Raw genomic sequence first — 21,872 nt, 5'->3', positions numbered from 1 at the left:
TCAGGACTTGGTGGGTGTTGGCTGTGAAGCGGAGTCTTGGGAGCCCGGGGAGTCATCCGGGTGGATGCCCGCAGCGTGCTGGCGTGTTCTCGCCTGAGCTGTGGGGCGTGGGGAAAGGGAAAACTCTAATTCCTTAGGACAGGCGTAGACGGGCCAGTGCCGAGAACGCCAGATAGCGTGCCATTTGATTTCGCTGTGGCTGCGGTAGCTTTATTCCAGGCTTAGAGAGGCGTCAACTTTCCCTTGACAAGGAGGAATTCAGAAAGTTGTTTCATTCCCCCTGTTGCGTTCTCTACCTGATTTCTTAAGCCCTTTCCAGAGCTTTTATTCCCAGGCGCCTTATTTTAAGGAGGCGGCGGGGGTGCGGGGGAAGGGCTTCACTCCGTATCAAATAGAATAGTATATATTTAAATCCACGCAATTTAAACAGCGAATAAACTTTTTTGTTGTAATATCATTGTTTTTGACATTTGGCTCCGTGTGACATTCAGTTCACTATGGGTTATGATTCTTCGGCAGTTATTGATTGGGCATGTACGTAGAAGTTACTGATAAATGAGAAAATTGTTCTCAAAGTGACGGCATATTTAGAAAATTACACTTAAACATGTATTGGTATAATGTTGAATTGTATAGGTCTTTAAAGAGTTTCCACACTGCCAGCAAATTTTATTTTGTAGTTCTCAACACTTTTGTGTCTAATGGATACATGCCCCTATCTTTACCCAGTTGCCCCTCTTCCCCTTATTTTGCATCATCTGGAGTGGGGGAAGGAATGAACATTTATTATGTGCCTTTGGTATGTTTGACATGGTATTACTCCCTTGATCCATATTATTTTATGCAATCATTATAAGGTTGTGTAAGTATTACACCCGTTTTACCGATGACACTAAGACTCAGTAGCTTAATGATCCTTAAAAATAGTAAGGCCAGTAAGGATTTTGATACTGAGTCATATCTGAATTCTTATTTCTTCTTATTTGACTAAATAAGGACATATATAGGATATGAAAAAATAGGAACATCTAGCTAGTAGAATTTGTTTAAGCATCTATGTATTGTACATAGTTACCTAATTATAATGAAAATGGAATACTAATTTGTTCTTGTAGGGTTGTTCAAGGTGCTAACTAAAAGTAATGTTTAATGCAAAATCAATTGGGGAAAAGAAAGGGTTTCATTTTTTTTTTTTTTTTTCCTTAGGTAGTCTTCATGCCAAGCGCTGAGCCCAAGGCAGGGCTTGAATTCAGGACCCTGAGATTAAGAGTTGGAAGCTTGACCGGCTGAGCCACCCAGGCACCAAAGGGTTTCATTTTTGACTCACTGCTTGATGTAAGTTGTAGCACATAATATTAGTGAGTGAGCAAATGATGACTCCCCTGAATTTCTTCTTTTCTCTAATGCAAATCATTAATTTAAATGGAGAGTAGCCAACATAGTTTATAAAAATAATTTTATAATGAACTTTGCTGCAATAAAAACAATGCTTGAAAAAGTAAATATTGTCAGGGTGCCTGGGTAGCTCAGTTGGTTAAGTGAACAACGCTTGATTTTGGCTCAGTTCATGATCTCATGGTTGTGAAATGGAGTCCCAAGACAGGCTCCATGATAGGCACGGAGCCTGCTTAAGATTCGCTCTCTTCCTCTCTGACCCTCCCCGTCTCGCACTTAGGCTTTCTCCCAAAACAAAAAAGTAAATGTTGTCATAGTTTCTATAAGATTTACTAGGAATCTTGTGCATTTTATTTTGAAATTGTTTGTGTTTTAAACTGGGTATCTAAAGACCTTATTCAAGCTGAATTTAATAGAATGAAAAGAACACTGATCTAGGAGTTAAGGAGCCCTGGTTTTGGCCTCAGATCAGTACAATAATGAATTTTCTAATACTTAGAGGTATCTGAAGTCCATCAAGTATCTTTGAAAAATGAGTTTTCTCAAACTTTGAGAAATGAGTTTTCTGTGTAGAAGGTACTTAGCTAGAGACTGGATAATGACTTGTTGTGGGTGCTCTTGTGAGGAGGCATGGGGGCTATTTACCAATGCTGGTAACCTTTGATTAGACTTTTACCCAGAAAGAGTGTAAAATACTAATTAAAAATGCTCCTAGTGTCTATCCCTGAAGAGGCCTAGTTACTGTCAGTTTTCGTTTCCTGTTGCTGCTGTAACAGGTTACCACAAATTTAGTGGCTTTAAATAAGACAGATCAATTAGTTATCTTTCAGTTCTGGAGGTTGAATGTCCAAAAGGGATATTGCAGGCCTAAAATCAGGAAAGCTGCATTCCTTCTGGAGTGTCTAGGGGAAAATCTGTTTTCTTCCCCTTTTCAGCCCCTAGGAGCTGCCCTCATACCTTGGCTTATGACCCTTTTTCTTTTTCAGTAATCACATCACCCCAGTCTCTGCTTCCTTGATGTCATGGCAACTTCTCTCTTAGTCTCCTCCCCTTCTTGCACTTATAAGGACCCAGATAATCCAAAATAATCTCCCAATTTCAAAATTATTAATTTAACCACATCTACAGAGTCCCTTTTTGCATGTAAAGTGAATATGAATACATTCTGAGAATTAGAACACAGATAACTTTGGCGGGTTCATTGTGTGTACCACATTGTCTTTCCTGGAGAGTAAAAATCTTGAAGGATCTTAAAGACCAGACTTTCTAAATCTTGAAAAGAGTAAATAGAAATCATATGTAATACTTGTGACAAAAAAATACAGAGGGGAAAATTGAAATGAAAACTGATTTCAGTTTTTCAGAGGAACATCTTTTTATGTCATAATCTTAAAGATTATTATAAGGGAGGTTTTGAATTATGTAGTAGTTAAAAATTTATGCAGCTGAGATTCTTAAGAAAGTTACTTATAGAACCTATACAAGGGTAATTTGGATAATGGCAATGAAGTAGGTACAAATTTGAACACAAGTTTTGTCATTTGTCAAAGAACGGTTTCTAAGAGTTGACTAAACAGGCACTTAAAATAAGTAATTTTTCTTTCTCAAATAGAAGAGTTTGAGAAATAACAGCATATTCCAGTTTTAATGAATTTGCCTTTAGAATAACCTTGCAACAAGGAGAAAATAAGAAAGACCATAGATTTGTTCATGTTGCTTACGAAGTGAGTTGTACATGCTACTAAATACAATCCTTGTCAGCTTGCACAGTAAAACAGTGCTTTCACAGTAAAATATTAGCATCTAGGATTAACCTTGTAGGGTCTCAAATACTTTTACTTTTTTATTTTTTATATTTTATTTATTTTTTTAAAGTAGGCTCCACATTCAACATGGGGCTCAAACTCATGACCCCAAGATCAAGAATCACATACTCCACCAACTGAGCCAGCCAGGCATCTCTCAAATACTCTAATAAAGAATGCTTGTTTTCAAATCATGCCTCTGGCTATGTTAGTATATTTTCAGTTTGTGAATAGTACATGTTAGTATACATTTCTGGCCATGTTAGTATATAGTCAGGCAATTTTTCGAGAATGTTACAAAGTTTGAGAAAAATACGTGGTCTGTGTTTAAATTGAGGAAGAGATATAGATATGGAGGATATAGATAAAGATATGACCAGATCTTTCTGAACGAAAGCTCCAAATTTGATTTCTGTTGTCTCTCCAATGATACTTCAGCCTACTTGCCCTGTCCTGTCAGCCTGTAAATCAGGCACATGGTGAACCAGACAGATACTGGTCTCATCTGAGTGCAGTAAATAGTTTTTTTGGACTATAGCCCAGAGGTAATAAACTAGTATCCATATCATCCTGAGTTATGTTTTTTTTTTTTTTTGCCCAATATTTTTGAGTCATATAATAGTTTGGAGATATTATCTAACAATCTGGATCGCTCTTTTCTTGAAAACATAAATCAGGTGGGTGACTGGGTGGTTCAGTTGGTTAAGCATCTGACTTTGGCTCAGGTCATGGTCTCATGGTTCGTGAGTTCAAGTCCTGCATTGGTGAGCTCAAGCCCCACTTCAGGTGAGCTCAAGCCTGGCTTTGGGTGAGCACGAGCCTTGTTTTGGGTGGGCACAAACTCCACTTCAGGTGAGCCCCACTTCTCTCTCTCTGTCTCTCTCTCCCCCTCTCCCTCTCCCTTCCTCTCCATCTCTGCCCCTCACTCACTTGTGCCCTCTCTCCAAGAAAAAAAAAAAAAAAGAAAAAAAAAAAGAAAAAGAAAGAAAGAAAGAAAACATATATCAGGTAACTTGGCAGCACTGGCCTCATATTGCCCATCGAAGCAATGATTGGCTTGGTTGAGAAGGTTGCCCCTTGTAGATGGGACGTGAATCTACCAGTTCTCTATGGTTTTTGGATCCTATCTCTCAGGCAATGTATAATATACACGTACACCCAGAAATTTACTTGCCCTCCTGTGAGTTTGTAATTTCCAATTATTTTATTCTTTTACTTCTTAATGCTATTGATCACTTCTCCTATCCTACCTCTCATAGGCCTCTGCTCCTTCCTCCTCTGCCTATTCTAGTATACGGGAGGGAAAATGTTTCCTCTACCCTCTTAGTTAATGAATGGGGCCTGTAAATTAAACTGATAAACACAGATTAGCAGGAAAAAAGACTTAACACATTTTTATTGATGTTACTTTTTAAATTTTTTTTTTATGTTCATGGTGCTTCGCAGAAAAGAAGTGAAAACCCCAAAAAGGTAGTTAGATTTGAGAGTTTATGTACCATTTTAACAATGGGTGATAAATGGTGGAGAAGCAACTAAACACAGAGAAGGGATTTGAGCTTCTAGGGGTGTTAAACTGTGGGAAGATAAGTATATGGGGAAACTACTGGAAGATAAGGGTTGTTTCAGTAAGGTTTTTTTTGTGCAGTCTCACCTTGGTGCCAACTTTCTTCACGGCCATAAAACTCTCGGGGTGGTGTTTACGGCAGGCCTAGTTCCTCGGAAGTTTGTTTTTAGTCAGCTAATCGAAGTTTAGAGAAGACTTCTTTCTGCATCTGTTGTGTCCCAAATTCCTTCAGCTCAAAATAATCTGAATGCCAAAGTGGCATATTTTGGAGTGGCGTATTTCGATTCTTGTCGGTAGTCACGTGGAACTTCTACTATTCACTTAATACCCCTTGCACTTCTGTTCCTCTGTACTCTGTACAGGTGGTGTCCTTTGCCTGGAATCCCCTTCCCCTCATTCTCTGACTGGCAGCTCAGTCTTTAAGACTCAGTTTGGGGGAAGCCTTCCCTGCTTTAGGGACGCATTCTCTACTTTCCAAAGATTCCGTAATGCTCTGTCCCAGGTAACATTCCTGCTCTAGATCAGTGCCCAGAGATCCCCTCTGCTCTCTCTGCTACGTTGCTCACGTTCTACCAGATCCTCAAGGCTTAGCTCAGCTTCACTAAACCACAAAGAAGGTGTTCCCTCACTGCACCAATTAAAATGAATTTTTCTCTGTGAATTTCTAAGGTGATGGTGCCTCACTTGATTGACTAGCATAACTATTGACTATCATAACTAACTTAAATGCATATTCCTGGGCCTTGCCTATGATACATTTTAGGTCAACATTGCAGGGTGGATTTAGAAATCTATTTTTCTTAAAAACCGCTTCAAATAGTTTCATAATTAGTCCTTCGTAATTTAACATATACTAATGTTATATTTTTATGTTGCTTGTTTAACGTGTTCTGATCTTTTCTACCCAGTTGCTATAAAACCATCCATGTCCTACATACTGCTTAGTACGTTGATGCATACACAATAGGCATAAAGAAATGTTGATTAGTTGATTGACAAGAAAATTTTTCCTTTCTCATGACCAGATTTTGCTTTCTTTTGAGAGAATAAAGTGATTCTTTGCAGGAATAAATAAGTATACAACGATGAATTATGCTCTGAGCTCTTGTATCATCCTGGAACTCAGTCAATGCCTATTTAAAACTAGGCTATTCTGGTAGGATGATATGTTCTCTGCTGATTTAGATTGTTATTAGCAACTTTGTCTCTTATCCTAGTGTAGTGATTCTCTATGGTATGGAGGATTAGAGTCTTCAAGGAGATTTTTCAAGCCTCCCTCCTGGCATGAGTCCCCAGGAGAATCACAGCATTGTGATGAGAGATACTGATTGGGGGTGTGCTGTGAAGAAAATAGGGCTAACACAGAATAAGGGCTGTAAATCACTGTCCTAAGGAGAGCTTGTCAATATGACCATTATGATTAGATTAACAAACAGGCTGATTTTGAATGTCCTCAGCAATCTTAGTTTCCAATACTTAGCAACAGTTATCTACTTATTTCCTTTTTTAAAGTTTTAACTTAAATTTCAGTTAGTTAACAGTGTCATATTAGTTTCAGGTGTATAGTATATCGATTCAACACTTTCATGCATCACCTGGCGCTCATCAACACAAGTGCACTCCTTAATCCCCATAACCTATTTCACCCATTTTCCCACCTACCTCCTCCCAGATAACCATCAGTTTGTTCTCTATAGTTAAGAGTTAATTCATTATTATCACAAAGGGATCATGGTTTACAAACACAGTAGAGATAAGAATAAAGTATATTTTAAGCAGAAATTATTGTATTTAAATTTTTGTGTTGGATTACTTTATGTTTTGGAAAATCTGGATAAAGTCACATAAATTTGACAACTGTAGAGAATCTTGGCACGTTATTCTAGACCAGTCCTTTTCAACCACTTCCAAGAGAGAAATAAGCCCTAATGCCCTAAGGCATCCAGCATATATAATTTGCTTTTCTCCTATGCATCTAGAATACCTTCTATGTACCATATTTGGCAGAAATAAGAAAAGACTCACTAAATCATTTTCTCTAGGGCTCAGATCTCTTCTGTGATTGAGAAAGGCTAAATTATCTAGAGCCCAATGATTTTCAAACTTCTATGTGTATCAGAATTACCTGATATACACCCTACCCAAAAAGGTTCTGACTCAGTGGGTCTGGGAGGGGGCCCCTACATTTGTATTTCTTTCCTTTTATTATTATTATTAATTATTTTAATGTTTATTTCTAAGACAGAGAGAGACAGAGTGCAAGTGGGGAGGGGCAGAGTGAGAGGGAGACACAGAATCCGACTCAGACTGCAGGCTCTGAGCTGTCAGCACAGTGTCTGATGCGGGGCTCGAACCTGCAAACTGTGAGATCATGACCTGAGCCAAAGTTGGCCGCTTAACTGACTGAGCCACCCAAGTACCCACCCCTCACATTTGTATTTCTAATAAGTTCCCAGATAATAGTTGACACTGCTGTGTAGAGACCACAGTGTGAGAACCACTGATTTAGACCAACTCTTAATCTTATTTACAAAGACTCTTGTCGATCAGTAAGAAAATAAATTTATATCATGACCCAGTATACACAGGTGTGTGCACACAGCTGAAACAGTTTCATGATAAAGACATACTTCTTGCTAGGTGCTGTGCACAGGTTTGCTTGTTTTAAAAACTCTTAACAAATGCTGATTAGAGCCACTAAATTGATTTTTCATGTTACTAACAGGTTGTGAGCAGCAGTCTAAAACACAATAGATGAGGACATCTCAGTTTTTTTCAGCTTTAGTATTTCCACCCCATGGCTTAACTATTCTTATTTTATAGATAAGTACAAGAGGTTCCAAGTACAAGAGCCTAGGCGATGGCCACCCACTAAGGATTCAGACACATCTGAAGAGGCTAATGGGAAGATGTTTGGGGCCCAATGAACAAACACCTGAGACTGAAAGCTTGCCCTCAGCATCCTTCAGCAGTGAAAAGCCAACATGCAGGTGCTCAATTAGATTGGGTAAAAAAACTTACCCTAAGAGAGCATGATGGTACAAACTTAATCAGAGACACTGACTAGGGCTTGTCCAGGAGGAATGGTTCTCAGCATAGTATAAGGCAATGATAGTTAAGTGAACTTGAACTTCTGATTTGGCTGAAAGGAAAACCAAGCCTAATTACAAATGCAGGAAAAGAGAGATACAGGAGAAGTGTAAGAAATCTTTAAAAAACAACAAAACGTTTTAGGAGTATTACAGACACTTGGATAAAAGGAAGCCTTGTTTAATGGCCTGAAGACAAGATGAGAGAAAAGGTGTTTGTTCTCTTCTTTACTCACTTTACTATTGTGACCCTGGAAATGGGAAAACTGTGGATGACAATGTCAGTAGTAAGGGAACAACATCTGCACCAGAAGTTATGTCAGGAACTCTGACATTCATAGGAATGGATTGCTACCTAGATTTTACTGAGGACTGTCTGAAGACTGAGGATTTTTTAAGGGAGATTTGCAGTCTGTGATTTTTCACCAGGCTTATGTGTCCTACACAAAATACCTAGGAAAAGAGTTCCTGGTTTGTGTGAACTGATCTGTCCCAGGCCCTGAGTGATGATGAACTGACACCTGAGCCCACAGTACCTGATTTTCAACTTTGTGCATATGGAGCCTGGTGGCCCAGTGTGTCCCCCATAAGTCCCTGCCTGTGACCATGACTGTCCCTCCACCACTGCCAACAGCAGAAGGATCTTTTGGAGCCTGGACACACACATGGTGGGGCCACCTGCACATGCGCAGTGCAGCCTGCAAGCACCTGCCCAAGCAGGTGGGCACCTCAGCAGAGCAACCCATCTTCTTGGAGCTATCGGTTCCCAGTACTGCACTCCTGATGTGCAGCTGGCACAGGGAAGGTCATTTGCATCAGACCCCTTCTGGCCATGACCAGGAAAGATACACAGGACCTCAGTGGGTCTCCCAAGTATCTTTCATCAGCGGACTTCCCATAGATGGCACGGCTAAGGACTTCTGGTGAGATCCTGCCTTATGGGTAAGTAAATCTGTTTGGAAGCGGGGTGGAGTTTGGTGTGGAGGTATGTCCCCCAGACGTTTCTGCTGGTGGCTGGGTGTACTCCTGCATGTCCCAGATCCACAATGGATCCCAGGGTGCCTGGGTGCTCATGTGGCCTGCAAAATGCAGTTCATTCTACACACCTACTCTCAGGCATCAGGCCCTCCGGGCCATCCTCCTGGGGCTGTGATTCCCCTCACTAAACCATTGATGAGAAGGTTTGAATGATGGTTACTGTCAGATTCCATATGGTGTTGCTGTTCTCTTAGTATAGGGGCCTGTATGCAATCCTTGTTTTTAAATTCAGGGTGTTTCCCATATGTAAAAATACTTCTTTGTGAGGTACAATGTATACTCTATCAATATAATAATAGATTTGGGGGGGGGAAGCAAAACACATGACATACACATGGATTTCTTCACATGGAAAAAATACCGTAAGATCACAATCAAAGTTTGAGTTTAATCCTTTTATAAAGATTCTTAGGGGCTACTTTTTGCCATTGACAAACTTATACAACAACATGATCCATTGAGATCAGTTGGATAGATTAACTGAGCAATATTGTCAATGAAGAATGACCCTCTGGGATGACTGTTGTGTGACTGAGTGGAGGGTGATGCCTTTTACCTGCTACAGGGACCCATGAAAAAAGACCAGATCTGTGGAACAAGAGCATGAGGTGACATTTGGACATGTGAAGACATTCTGAAACATTCCTTTGAGACATTCAGATGGGGCTGTTGAATAAGCAATTGGATAAGAGTCAAGTTGAGTGGAGAGGTCTGGATTGGAGATGTAGTTCTGTGAGCTACCTCTGAAAGAATGGACTTGAAGGTGAAGTGTGGATGCAATTACCTAAACAGAGAATATAGTGAGAGAGGAAAAGGATACCTTGAGAAACGGCAATATATATATTATTTAAGTTTATTCATTTATTTTGAGAGAGAGAGAGAGTCAGGGAGGGGCAGAGAGTGAGATGAATAGACAGGCTCCACCCTCAGCAAGGAGCCCAACGTGGGACTTGATCTCCTGAACCCTGGGATCATGATCTGAGCCAAACTCAAGGGTTGGATGCTTAATCAGGTGAGCCACCTAGGTGCCCCAAGAAGTGCCGATATTTATTGGCACATAAAAAGAGGTGAAGCTTCAAATGAGGACAAGAGCAGAGAGGAAGACAATCAAAGGAGTGTTGTACAATGGATGTTAGGACTAGATTCAGGATGAAGGGTGGGGACAACTATGCTAAATGTTGCAGGCAGGTCTAATAGGATAAAGATCAGAAAATGCGCAATGAATTTAACAGGAAGAGCTAGTTCAGTGTAGTAATGGGGGCTAAAGTAAGATTGAAATATGTTACTGAGTGAATGAGAGGTGAAGAAGTGAGGGTGGTGAGCCTAGAGGAAAATTGAGAAGTTTGATGTTTCAGGGGTAAAGCCAAAAGGAAGAGAAGTTGCTAGAAAGATATGTGGACTTAAGAAAGATTTGTTTGTTGTTGTTTACATTTTGAGCAGGTTTGAAAGCCAATGAAAATGATCTAGCTGGAAGTGAGTGATTTTATATAAGCAAAAGAAGACCAAATTGGTAATATTTTTTGGAAGTTTGGGAGGGGAGAGGATGCAAAGTACTGACAAAGACTCTTTCCTTTGACCAGACTTCAGTCAGGCTCCTCTGAGTCCTCTCTTTGACGAGGCCCTGACCTTGGGCTCTGTCCTTATCCAGAGGCCCTGCCCTTTAGACCAGTTTTAGCAAGAATCCTACTGAGTCAGTTTAGCACATCCCCTACCCTTGATATCTTTTCAGTTCTTTATTCCCCACTCCCAATATCACTGTGGCCTGCCTTCAGAAATCCTTTCAGTTTACCCAGAATCTCCCTACCCCTGCTGTTTCCTCCTAGTAATATTCTGTCCACTGACCTCCATTCTGCTCTTAGGCTATAAACCTCCACCTGTTCTTAATGTGTTTGGAGTTGAGCTCAATCTCTCCCCTTCAGGCAAAGAGCTCATTGTAGCTTTTCTCTCAAATAAAGTCTAAAGTGTCACGAATAAGTATTTCTCTAACCTTACTAGGGTATGAATGAGCCTGAGAGCTGGAAGCATGGTGATCCATGTCATGCAGTGGTAACACAGCTGATGAAACGATTCCTTGCAATAACTTGGCAGGCATATAGCTAATAACATTTAGTTCTAGCAAACAGCATGGGAAAACAATATTAGAAGCTTATGTAGGTTTCTACAGGCTGCATTTGTGAGGTATTATTCAGAAGAGATGAACTCAGAAAAGAATTTCTATGTTTGCAATCAGGAATGAAAAAGGGTAGAAAAACTCTTCAAATTCAGGGATTTCCTCTTGGAAGAGACAATTGCTTTTCAACAACCCCAACTAGAAAAAGCTGGTACTAAGAAGGCTTCTGGGGAATAAAAGCCAATTAAAACTCAATCTTGTGTAAAGGGTCAAGATCTCTGGATGTTAAAACAATGGAAGGAAGGAAGATGTTTCAGAGTAAGCATCCACCTAAATGTGTTCTGCCCAGTAAATCCATTCAATGCCTCAAGGAAGAGAGATTAAATGTGAGGGCTCCCAGAGAAACCTTATAAACAAGGTGTGCACAGTTTATTTATGTGAGGGAGTCTTTAGGTTAAGAAAGCAAAGGAATATAATGATTCTGAGAACTCTGTCTTAAAAAAAAAAAAGAATAAGAATAAAATTAGGGACATAGAACTGAGAAGAATCAGAATATGAAAGACCTGTTTAGGAAAGTTAATCTGGCAAAGGAATCTGGTCAGAGAAGCCTGTGACTGACTCACACTTCATGATCTTGGATCCTGAATTTTCTATAGGCGGGAAGCTGACTGAAAAAGCTTCTCAGAATACGAGGGGCTCTTTCACAGTCTTACTATCAGGTGATGCTAAGAAGGGTGATGACTAGGAAGAACCTCTCAGAGGGTTGAGCCAGGGCATGGAGGCAGTTTCAGAGGCTTCTTCTGGACCTTTCCCACCACACTGACTCTTATTCCACAGTTCAGAGAGCCAGTGTTTCAGTTGCCAAATATACTGTCTCTACTGTATGCTCCAGAGGCTAGGAAATGTCTGGAGAGTGGGTCTGTTTGATTACCTGGGGGATGGACTTGAGCTATGACTCCATTGCTCTCACCCTAAAGGGCAGTTGGCATGACAGCATTTCTGTTCCCTTCATACGGTGCCAGCTCAGACTCTGCTGGATAGCTGGTCTGGATTAGCTCTGTGTATAGTTATTCTGGAAAATGGCCAGATGTGAACCTATACATTGGAATACTGCACAGAAATGAGAATATACAAACCATAGTTACACACAACTATATCAATGAGTCTCTCAACAAAATTAAGTAACAAAAGTAAGACACAAAAGACTACATAGCATGTAAGTCCATTTGTTTAAAGATAAAAAGCAGTTAAAACTAATCTATCATCTTTGAAGTCAAGCAGTAACTTTTATGTGGTAATTTTTTGGGGGTGACAGAAGGGAAAAAAACCCATGAGTTTCTGAGACCTTTTTGAAGATTTATCAGTCTGTACACTTATGACTTTCTGTATGCTATAAATATTCTTATGTAAGTCTTTGGTTGGATCTGTATGTGTATATTAATATCTTTTAGATATATACTTAGAAGTCATATTCCAAGGTCATAGACTAGTTGTCTGTTTAATTTTATTAACTACCACGTTTGCCAAAGGTTGTGGCATTTTACATTTCTACAAGGAATGAGAATTTCAGTTGCCCCACATCCTTGTTATAGCCAACCCTTGTTATTGTTTGTTGTTTCACTTTCACCATTGTGGTAGGTGTTCCTTGTTTATTTCATTGTGGTTTAATTTTTATTTCTTTCATAGCTAATGATATCAAGCACCTGTTTGTCATTGTGAATATTTAAAAATTTATTTATTTATTTAAGTAATCTCTCCTCATGGGCCTTGAACTCAGGACTCTGAGATCAAGAGTTACATACATGCTCTACCAACTGAGCCATCCAGGCACCCTATCCAATGTTAATATTTAAAACAAGGTCTGGCACAATATAAGCCTTAAATGTGTGTTTAATTCATAAAGGAATTAGATATCAGAAGGTTCAACATTATGCTTCTTATTAAATATGTTCCTACCTTTAAACACTATGGAACATATGGCTTTTCTTCATTCTTACATGTAAAGTTCCTGAAATCAGTCTTAACTGCCCTCTTTCTATATATGATATGATGTACTAAGTTCTAGTAACAGATTCCCTGGCTCTGTCACTTGTTATTTGTATGATTTTAGGAAATCCTAAAGCCTCAGTCTCCTCATCCTGTACAATGGGTGTTATAATAGAAACTACATTGAGGTGCTGTTTTGAGGCTTAATGACATAATCTGGGCAATGTGTTTAGAACAGTGCCTAGCATATAAAAGCTATCAGTAAATGGGTTTTTTTTATTATTATTTTGCAGAAATGTAAAACAAAGCTTGCAGCTCTTTTCAGTAAACTGTCAAATAGTGCATTTGAATAAAGAAAAAAAATCCCATATTCGTTTTTACAGATATGAAACTAAAGCTCAAAGAGATACTGTTCTAAATTTATACAGGGTGCCATCACTAAGCCTTCCTAAAATAGAAATTTATGGTAAGGGTTATTTCTCTTGAATAGCGTGGAGAATTCATCTGGCCAGCTTTCTTGTTAGAGAAATTTGCAAATAAAAGAGTTCATTGATAGGATATCTCATTGGATTATATTTTATCTATAAAAATGCTATGGGAAGGGAAGCCAGAAAAAAATAATAGCAATGGAGAGGGAGGGTGTTGAATATGCATGATTGGCTTTCAAGATAGCAGCTTGTTTTATGGATGAGGGTGCAGCCTCTTATTCTAACAGGCATGAAGTTCAGACTTGCTTTTTAGTCTTTCAGTATCCACAGAGTGAACCATCTGAGATGATGAAGCTGCTGATACACTAAGTTTGGACTTTTGAGCTATGAGGCTCGTTGTTTGAAGGGCCAAGAGAAAGATGAGCCTTTGATGTACAAATACCTTTTCCATTTTCTACAATCAATGCTAGTCTGTATTCCAAATGTCAGAATACCGATAGTTGATGTACTGAGCACTTAAAATGTTCCAGGTGCTATTGTGAGAGCCTCACAAATATTACCTCACTTTTGCCTGAAACAACTGTAAGATAGTGACACAATTATTATCACTTTTACTAATGAGAATGTTGAGACATAGGAGGGGTAAGTAACTTTTCACAGAGCCAGTAAATGAGAGTGCCAGGGTAAGAACCACGGCCAGATGACTCCAGAAGCACGCTAGTATTCTGCTTCCCATTGGCAGAATGGTCCTAGAGGAGGAGGTTTGGAGAAAGAAGGAGGTGTGGGTAGAGTGAAAGGAACAGAAAAAGATGGGAGTGTTGAGATGCAGCAATTAGACCCCCCAATTCTTGTCGTTGAGAGCAGACAGCTCCCTGGAAGGCTTCGTTTTCTCCGCTGGTTGTGCAGAGATGCCATGAAACTGGGCTCCAGGTTCCTGGAAACCACTTAACTAAGCAACTGAGGTGTATGCTTTCTCCTTGGAAGTATCATTCTTTGGTAAGTTCATTCACACCAGTGAAAACCCAGGCAACACCACACCTCCCGTCTTTGCTTGCCATGTACCCAGATGCCTCTCTCCACCTTGGCCAGACCTTGCCTAGTTAAAGCCACCTCTTCTGTTGTTTGCATTATAACCTATCTTTTAAAAAATGCTTTGCATTAAAATCCATCTTAGTTAAAACTGTCTAATTGCTTCACTTCACCAAAGTAATAGAAAACCAAAGCATTGATTCATTAATGCATTTGACAAACGTTTACTGAGTACCCACTTTCTGGTATCATTTTTAATGAGCCTGTGCTACTCCATGCCCCCTTCCCTAGCTCTCTGCTAGAGGAGATCAACTATTATTCACAAATTACTGGGTAGCATTTGGTGATTGAGATTGGAAAAAAAAATCTGTGCAAATAAATGTCTTCATGATTTATTTATTCCATGATCATATTATCTAACTGATCTCAAACTATAGCATTGGGAAGTGACCAAAATTCTCAAATTTTGAGTTGTCTTGACTCTACTTCTGCGTTTCTTTTTTTTTTTTTTTTATGTTTGTTTTTGAGAGAGACAGAGAGAGAGAGAGAGACCAGGAGAGAGACAGCATCCAAAATAGGCTCCAGGTTCCAAGCTGTCAGCACAGAGCCCAATGTGGGGTTCAAACTCATGAACTGCGAGATCATGACCTGAGCCGAAGTCTTAACCAATTGAGCCACCCAGGCGCCCCTACTTCTATGTTCCAATTTTATGAAACTTTATTTTTTTTATTTCACTGTTATAAAAAAAAGATACCTTACAGATTTTTGAGTTTTGAAAAGTGATAAAGAAACCTTAGAAACATGTATTCTAAATGCCCTGTGGATAGATATTTTAATAGAAGTTTAAAAATATTTTATCGTTATCCCAGAGCTATGGATCATTGCCTGCCCCTCCTCCCACCTTCCTTTCTACTGAAATTTTCTCCCCTCTTGCTAAACCAACAAGAAAATGACCTCGTGTTCTCCCACCTCAGTTGTGGTTGACTGCGTGAGAGAATATATGACTTAAGGATACTGTTCCCAGAGATCTATAGCCTCATGTGAAAAGATGAACATGTTCAAGCATTTTTCTCTGTTGTGAGTGTGGAACTGGAAAACTAGGGAGACTGAGCCATGTGGCCCCATGGGCAGCAGTGAAAAGGATATGTGGAGGGCTGCTGTGATGTAGCGTGGCCAGATGCCCTAAGTTAGGAGAGGTGAGGAAGCCATCCGGACACCTTGGAGGACATAGGTGTTTTCTCATCTTTTAGATGAAACTGTAGCTCAGAGAGCTTTAGTTTAGTTATCCAAATGTGAAGAGCTATTAAAGGGCCACTGTACTCCCAGCTTTCTCACACTCCTTCTCTTCATTATAAAAGTTAAGGCAGGGGCACCTGGGTGGCTCAGTTGGTTAAGCATCCGACTTCAGGTCATGATCTCGCAGTTTGTGAGTTTGAGCCCCGTGTCAGGCTCTGTGCTGACAGCTCAGAGCCTGGAGCCTGCTTTGGATTCTGTGTCTCCTCCTGTCTCTGCCCCTCCCATCCTCATACTCTGTCTCTCTTTCTGTCTCTCAATAATAAATAAACATTAAAAAATTTTTTTAAGTTAAGACAAACCTCCCAAAATGACCTTGGGTAGTACCAATGAAATTAAATTCCAGAAGAGTCTCCATTTCTCATGATTTCTCATGACTGACGATTTCTCTTTCTCTCAGAATACTTAGAGGCCATATACACATATTTTTATGGGTTATCTAATTTGTATTTTTACAAATAGTACTTTTAAAATTCCCAACCTAGTAAGATGAAAGTTTAATGCTATATTCTCTTTACTTCACTATTAGTAAGACTATCCATTTCTCACCCCATTTTTACTGGTAACACTGGTAACACTGATCTCTACAGCCTGCTTTTTGCCTACAATTCCAGTGAGTACAAATCTTTCTATTGAATGAAGGAGGCACAAAAAGAGGAGGAAGAGAGGTCCTCTCTGCTCTGCAGCTTTTGGGGGAGAGAAGATTTCTGTGCTGTAGAAAGTAGTCAAATAATCTAATTTGATAAAGCATTGGAAACATTCATTAGACTCTCAATCTTATCTTTCTGTGCAATAAGGAGATTTCTTTGAATATTCATAGTGATTGCCAACTTGTTTCCTGCTAATATATATCCACCCTTGGAAGCAAAATTGAAACAGAGGCACTTATACGATTCCAAGGACTTTAAGAATAGTACCATTGTCCTATGAAAATAACCTTCAAAAAGAAACCTGGAATACAGGTTTTTTTGTTTTTTTTTGTTTTTGTTTTTTTTTTTTTACAACTGATTATTTCTCTATTTATTTTTCCCTGGTAATACTGTTAAAATTGACATCTCTATAGTCCAAAAAAAGAAAAAAAAATTTATAAGATGCTTTTCTCAAATCAGTGGTCCTTTCTTCCTTGTATGGATGGTGGGGTGGGGGGAGTATGTATGACTGCTCGTTTCCATCACTTAAAAATTATTAGCAGTTTTAGGGGTGCCTGGGTGGCTCAGTCGGTTGAGCAGCCAACTTCAGCTCAGGTCATGATCTCTCGGTCCGTGAGTTCGAGCCCCACGTCGGGCTCTGTGCTGACAGCTAGAGCCTGGAGCCTGTTTCAGATTCTGTGTCTCCCTCTCTTTGACCCTCCCCTGTTCATGCTCTGTCTCTCACTGTCTCAAAAATAAATAAAACGTTAAAAAAAAGTTTATTTAAAAAAAAAAAAAAGAAAAAATTATTAGCAGTTTTATTTAAATTAGCAGTTGTAAGATATACACTTACTAACTCAAATAACTCAAATGACCTTTCTGAAATTGATGTGACTCGTTTCACCAGCTTGAGGAAAATCATCCCTATATACTCTTCATCCTCACATGCTTTATTTGGAAAGAATTCCACTGTGTTTTTTTCTGCCCTTCCCAACTGTCCAAGACTGTTTGGACCAAAGCTTCCGTCCTCCCATACACCAGGCAGAGAATGAGGTGGGGAGTCCCATTGGCCTGTTAGCTGCCTGTTGCTTCAGATGGTATTGCTGAGTCCTGCTGTTGGCTGTGTTGCACAGCCTGATGGACTCATGTCCATTCCTTTGGTGATGCCCTTCCTGGCATAGATCCTTGCAAAGGCTGATGTCCCACTCCAAGGTTATGTTGACATGTTTGGCTATGTTCCATTTTCCCTGACACTGTGCCACAGTGGATCCAGAGGGGCTCCACACTGAAGCCCATTCTATACTGGGGTCAGTTCCCACACTTTACCTTTTGGGTGAGCCTGGACTACTCGCCTAGAGTATCTATTCCCTGTGATTCAACTTTGGAGTTCCTGACAAATTTTCTGCCAATGGACTACTGTCTAAGCTATCATGATCTAGCCAGGTCATGTGGGGCTTCAAGTATCTTCTCTCCCAGGGGTCTTGGGATCCTTAGAAAAGTGTTCATCCTCTTTTCCTGAGTGCTGCATACAAAGGGGTCTTTACCCACAGGATTCTGTCATATTGGACAGAATCTTCGACCTGTCTGCAAGCCTACCTTTATTTGTATCACTAAAGCAGTTACCTTTCCAGATAGCTCATTTAACAAAACAGTCTGCTCCTGGATAAATTGTGCTGTAATTTTGGACCCAGAGGCAGCTGCCATAACTTAAAATTTTTCCTCATCTGAGACTGCAAACACCTATGCAAGGCCCTGTGCTGCCAATAATAGGGCAACAAAGGAAGGATTTGAAGGTATGCCAAAGAAGGTATGAGTTTCTGAATCTATGTGTATTCATGTTGAGGAGAAATCCCTGTGTGTACTCCAAAACAAATTGGACTATTGTCTGAAAAATGTAGAGGAGGAAAAAGCCTTTTTCTCTACACTCTCATGTTCAGTGTCTGGGAGCCTGCAGATTAAACTGACAAAACACACACTAGCAAGAGAAAAAAAAAACAGAGTTTATTCCTAAGTGCAATATGAGGGTGCCCAGTGATGAGTGACTCAAAGGGGTGGTTAGACTTTGGGGATTATATACCATCTTAAATGGTGAAGGGGAAGGGGAAAAAGGCAGTGGAAAAGGAAATGACTTCTTAGAAGGAGGATAAGCCGGGGAAAGGGCATTGGTAGAAGACAAATGGGTTTTTGGACAGATAAATGGGCTTCTAGGAGAGTAGACAGGGGATAGGAGAGCCTGAAGTCTTAAGTCTGTTGGAATGTAATGCCTACTTCTTGAGTTCTAGTCTCCAAGAAGATTAGAGTTGTCCCCATGGCAGGGATTTATTATTGACAATTGAAGTCTTTTGGGATACCCTGCTTTTAGGAAGATGAGGTATTTCAGGAACTCACATGCTTTCATCTCAAAATAATGTTTATGCTACAGTGACATATTTTGGGGTGTCATGTCCTGATCCCTTTCAAGAAGGACTAAATCATTTGAACATTATAAAGAATAACAAACTTTTAAAATATACAGAGGATAGTTTCCTGTTCTTTTTGAAGAAAAGTTTGATTCACTTTAAGAAAGTTTAATTTAAAAAATAACCCACGTATCTCCTAATCTCCCTAGAAGGCCAACCATAATTAACTTTAACACTAAATATATATTCAGTCCAATGGATCTTGGACAAAGGAGCTTTGTGACTTTGGAATCCCCTTTACTGAGAAACTGCAGCCAGTAGAAGGAATAAATTCTTAGGTTAGTGGACCTTGCCTGGTGTCTCTTGTTGGTCAATTCCATGCTACCTCATGGCATCGTAAGGAAGAGGGTGCTACTGTTCCACGTGGCACATTGGTATAGGGAATGAAAATGCAGTCAACACGATAGAAGCTTTGTTTCTTGCTTGTAATTTTCCTACTTTTTGATGGTTAGTATATAGTTACTAACACCTAACAAAATTCTTTCCTGCTTGACAAATTTTTTTTCTACTTGATGGCTTATTAGATTGGTTTGGTCTCTACTGAGGACTGGATGTACAGTATGTACATATATACATACATACATTTAACCTGAAAGATAAAATATAGGGAAAGTATTTTCAAGTTAATTGTGTGCCTGTGGGCCTGGAAAAGATGAAAGATGAGTTGACTAAACCCTAATGAAGTGGAAAATGTTTGTATTTTGTTTCAATAACTATGAGCCTGGGAGCCCATGGGGACCCGTGGTTTTTATTCTTTGCTACAGCACGTTCTCAACAATGGCTTTGGAATAGTCTCTTTGTTCTGTGGCCAATGAGGTTTTGCCACTGGTGGCAGATGACAATTAATTTTTGAATTGGACTGGACAGGGATACTTTTTTTTTTTTTCTTGGCTATGGTGATGATTTCGGGAAGACGGGCCTCAGTAGAATGTTAATTCTGGCAGGTTAGATTTTTCATGTAATCCTAATTGGAAGAATCAGGAAAAATGACTGTAAGTTGGACAATAAATACTTCCCACAGGGGAAAGATCTAACTGGAATTGTTGCTAATGATGTCAAGCCTCTTCTGTAGCTGATGACTGTTATAAATTCAGACTTCTCTCTTGTGCCTTATCCTGGTAGATATGCTTTGAAGACCCTTCTCCCTATGCTACTAGAAGGCCCCTAAACATTCTTGCATAGCTGCTATTTCATATTTATGTTTCCTTGATGACTCTCCTGAGCCAATAACAGCATCTGCTCCCACAGTTTGCTGGGCATTAAAGCAAGAGTCCTCTCGGTACTCTATGATCTATGACGGACGCTTCTTATCAACTGCATTTTAATCAGGTTCCCTCTTCCCTACCTTTAAGTAGAGGTGTTTCATGCATCATGACATTGACAGATAGATGCCCTCCTCAGCTTTGTTCATAAATTCCCAAGAAAATTAGTTTACTGTTATGAAATAATGCACTACGTTTTCCTTGTTCAGATTTGTTTCTATCAAAAGAGGAAGATTTGTCATTTGCCTGAGAAGGACTGAATTGGTTCTGGTCTTTGTTAGAACACTGAATGACACTTTGGCAGTGCCTCCGTGTGTGTGCTTATTCAATTTCAGATAAGAAGACACTTATCTGTTTTGTAGCTTAGGCCACATAAAAAAGTTTTAGATAAAACAATTCTGTAGATCCAGGCTGTGCTTTGAAACAATCATTCATTTTATAGGGATTTTATTTCTGAGGTGACATTCATAACCTCGTATTAAATGACTTCTTATAAAGTTATTTCACAGCACTGAAGAAAGAAATCAGAGAAAGACATGATTTAAATATATGCATTTACCCAAATCTTTTGCTAATCCAAGGGCCATGGTATGGGTATTGCTGTGGAGTCTTATATATAATGAAGGAATCTTAAAATACTCAACTTAGAAATTATTTTGGGGTAGTGTTGTAGATTGAATATTTGTATCTCCCCTCCCCCCCCCATTCATATGTTAAAATCTTAACCTCCAATGTGATGGTTTGAAGAGGTAGGGGTTTTGGGAAGTAATTAGGTCAGAAAGGTAGAGCCCTCATGAATGGCGTTAGTGTCCTCTAAAAGGGATTTCAGAGTGGCTTCTTTCCCCCTCTAGCTGCTATGGGAGGGTATAACAAGACAGGAGCCCCAACCCGGAAGAGGTCTCTCTCCAGAACCCGACCATGCTGGCACCCTGATCTCAGACTTCTAGCCTTCAGAACTGAAAAATAAATTTCTGTTGGCTATAAGCTACCCAGTGTATGGTTCTTTGGTAAGCAGCCTGAACCGACTAGGGCAAGTGGTGTCTCTGGTTTCTGCAGAACAGTAGTTTAGAGAATGGTCAGTAGATTTAAAGAAAAAACATGGTAAAGAGAAAACATGGTCCAAGAGATTTATGAAGCAGGTTAAAAAAATGTAAAATTTTCTTTATTATAATATTTCACATCTCCTTTAAAATGTTAGTGTTGGTTAGATTATCTCCAAGAGATAATTATGTTATATTGTGCTTCCTAAGGTTATTTGACCACAAATTTAGTTTTTCTCCAATGTGTCATTCTGTGGGGCTCATGTTTAATCAAACACACATGGGAAAGTGCTAGTAGAGTGTGGCTCCTTAGTAATTTAGTGGAAGAAAATGGGATCCCGAAGAGAGAACTGACATTCCTAAGATTACCCAGATGGTGAAGTGCTGTCTCAAAGCTAGAACCAAGCTCCCCATGTCTTTGTTCTTTCCATGATTCCACACTGCCTCCACCTGGTTATGTTTTCCTATGTGACTACCACTAGTAGAGTAGGTCCTATATCCTCCTTTTTTCATGGCATGCTTTTTGCAATATACATTTAAAAAATAAACTATTTTTTTAGAGCAGTTTTAGGTTCATAGCAAAATTGAGCAGATGGTACAGAGATTTCCCTTAAGTCCCCTTGCCCGAAACATGCATAACCTCCCCCGTTATCAGTATCCACCACCCGAGTGGTACATTTGTTACAATGGATGAGCCTATGTTAATGCATCATCATTACCCAAGGTGCAGTGTTCACATTGGGAT

This window comes from Panthera leo, chromosome A3, assembly GCF_018350215.1.
Source record: "Panthera leo isolate Ple1 chromosome A3, P.leo_Ple1_pat1.1, whole genome shotgun sequence".
Taxonomy (NCBI): domain Eukaryota; kingdom Metazoa; phylum Chordata; class Mammalia; order Carnivora; family Felidae; genus Panthera; species Panthera leo.
This window is presented reverse-complemented; position numbering follows the sequence as displayed.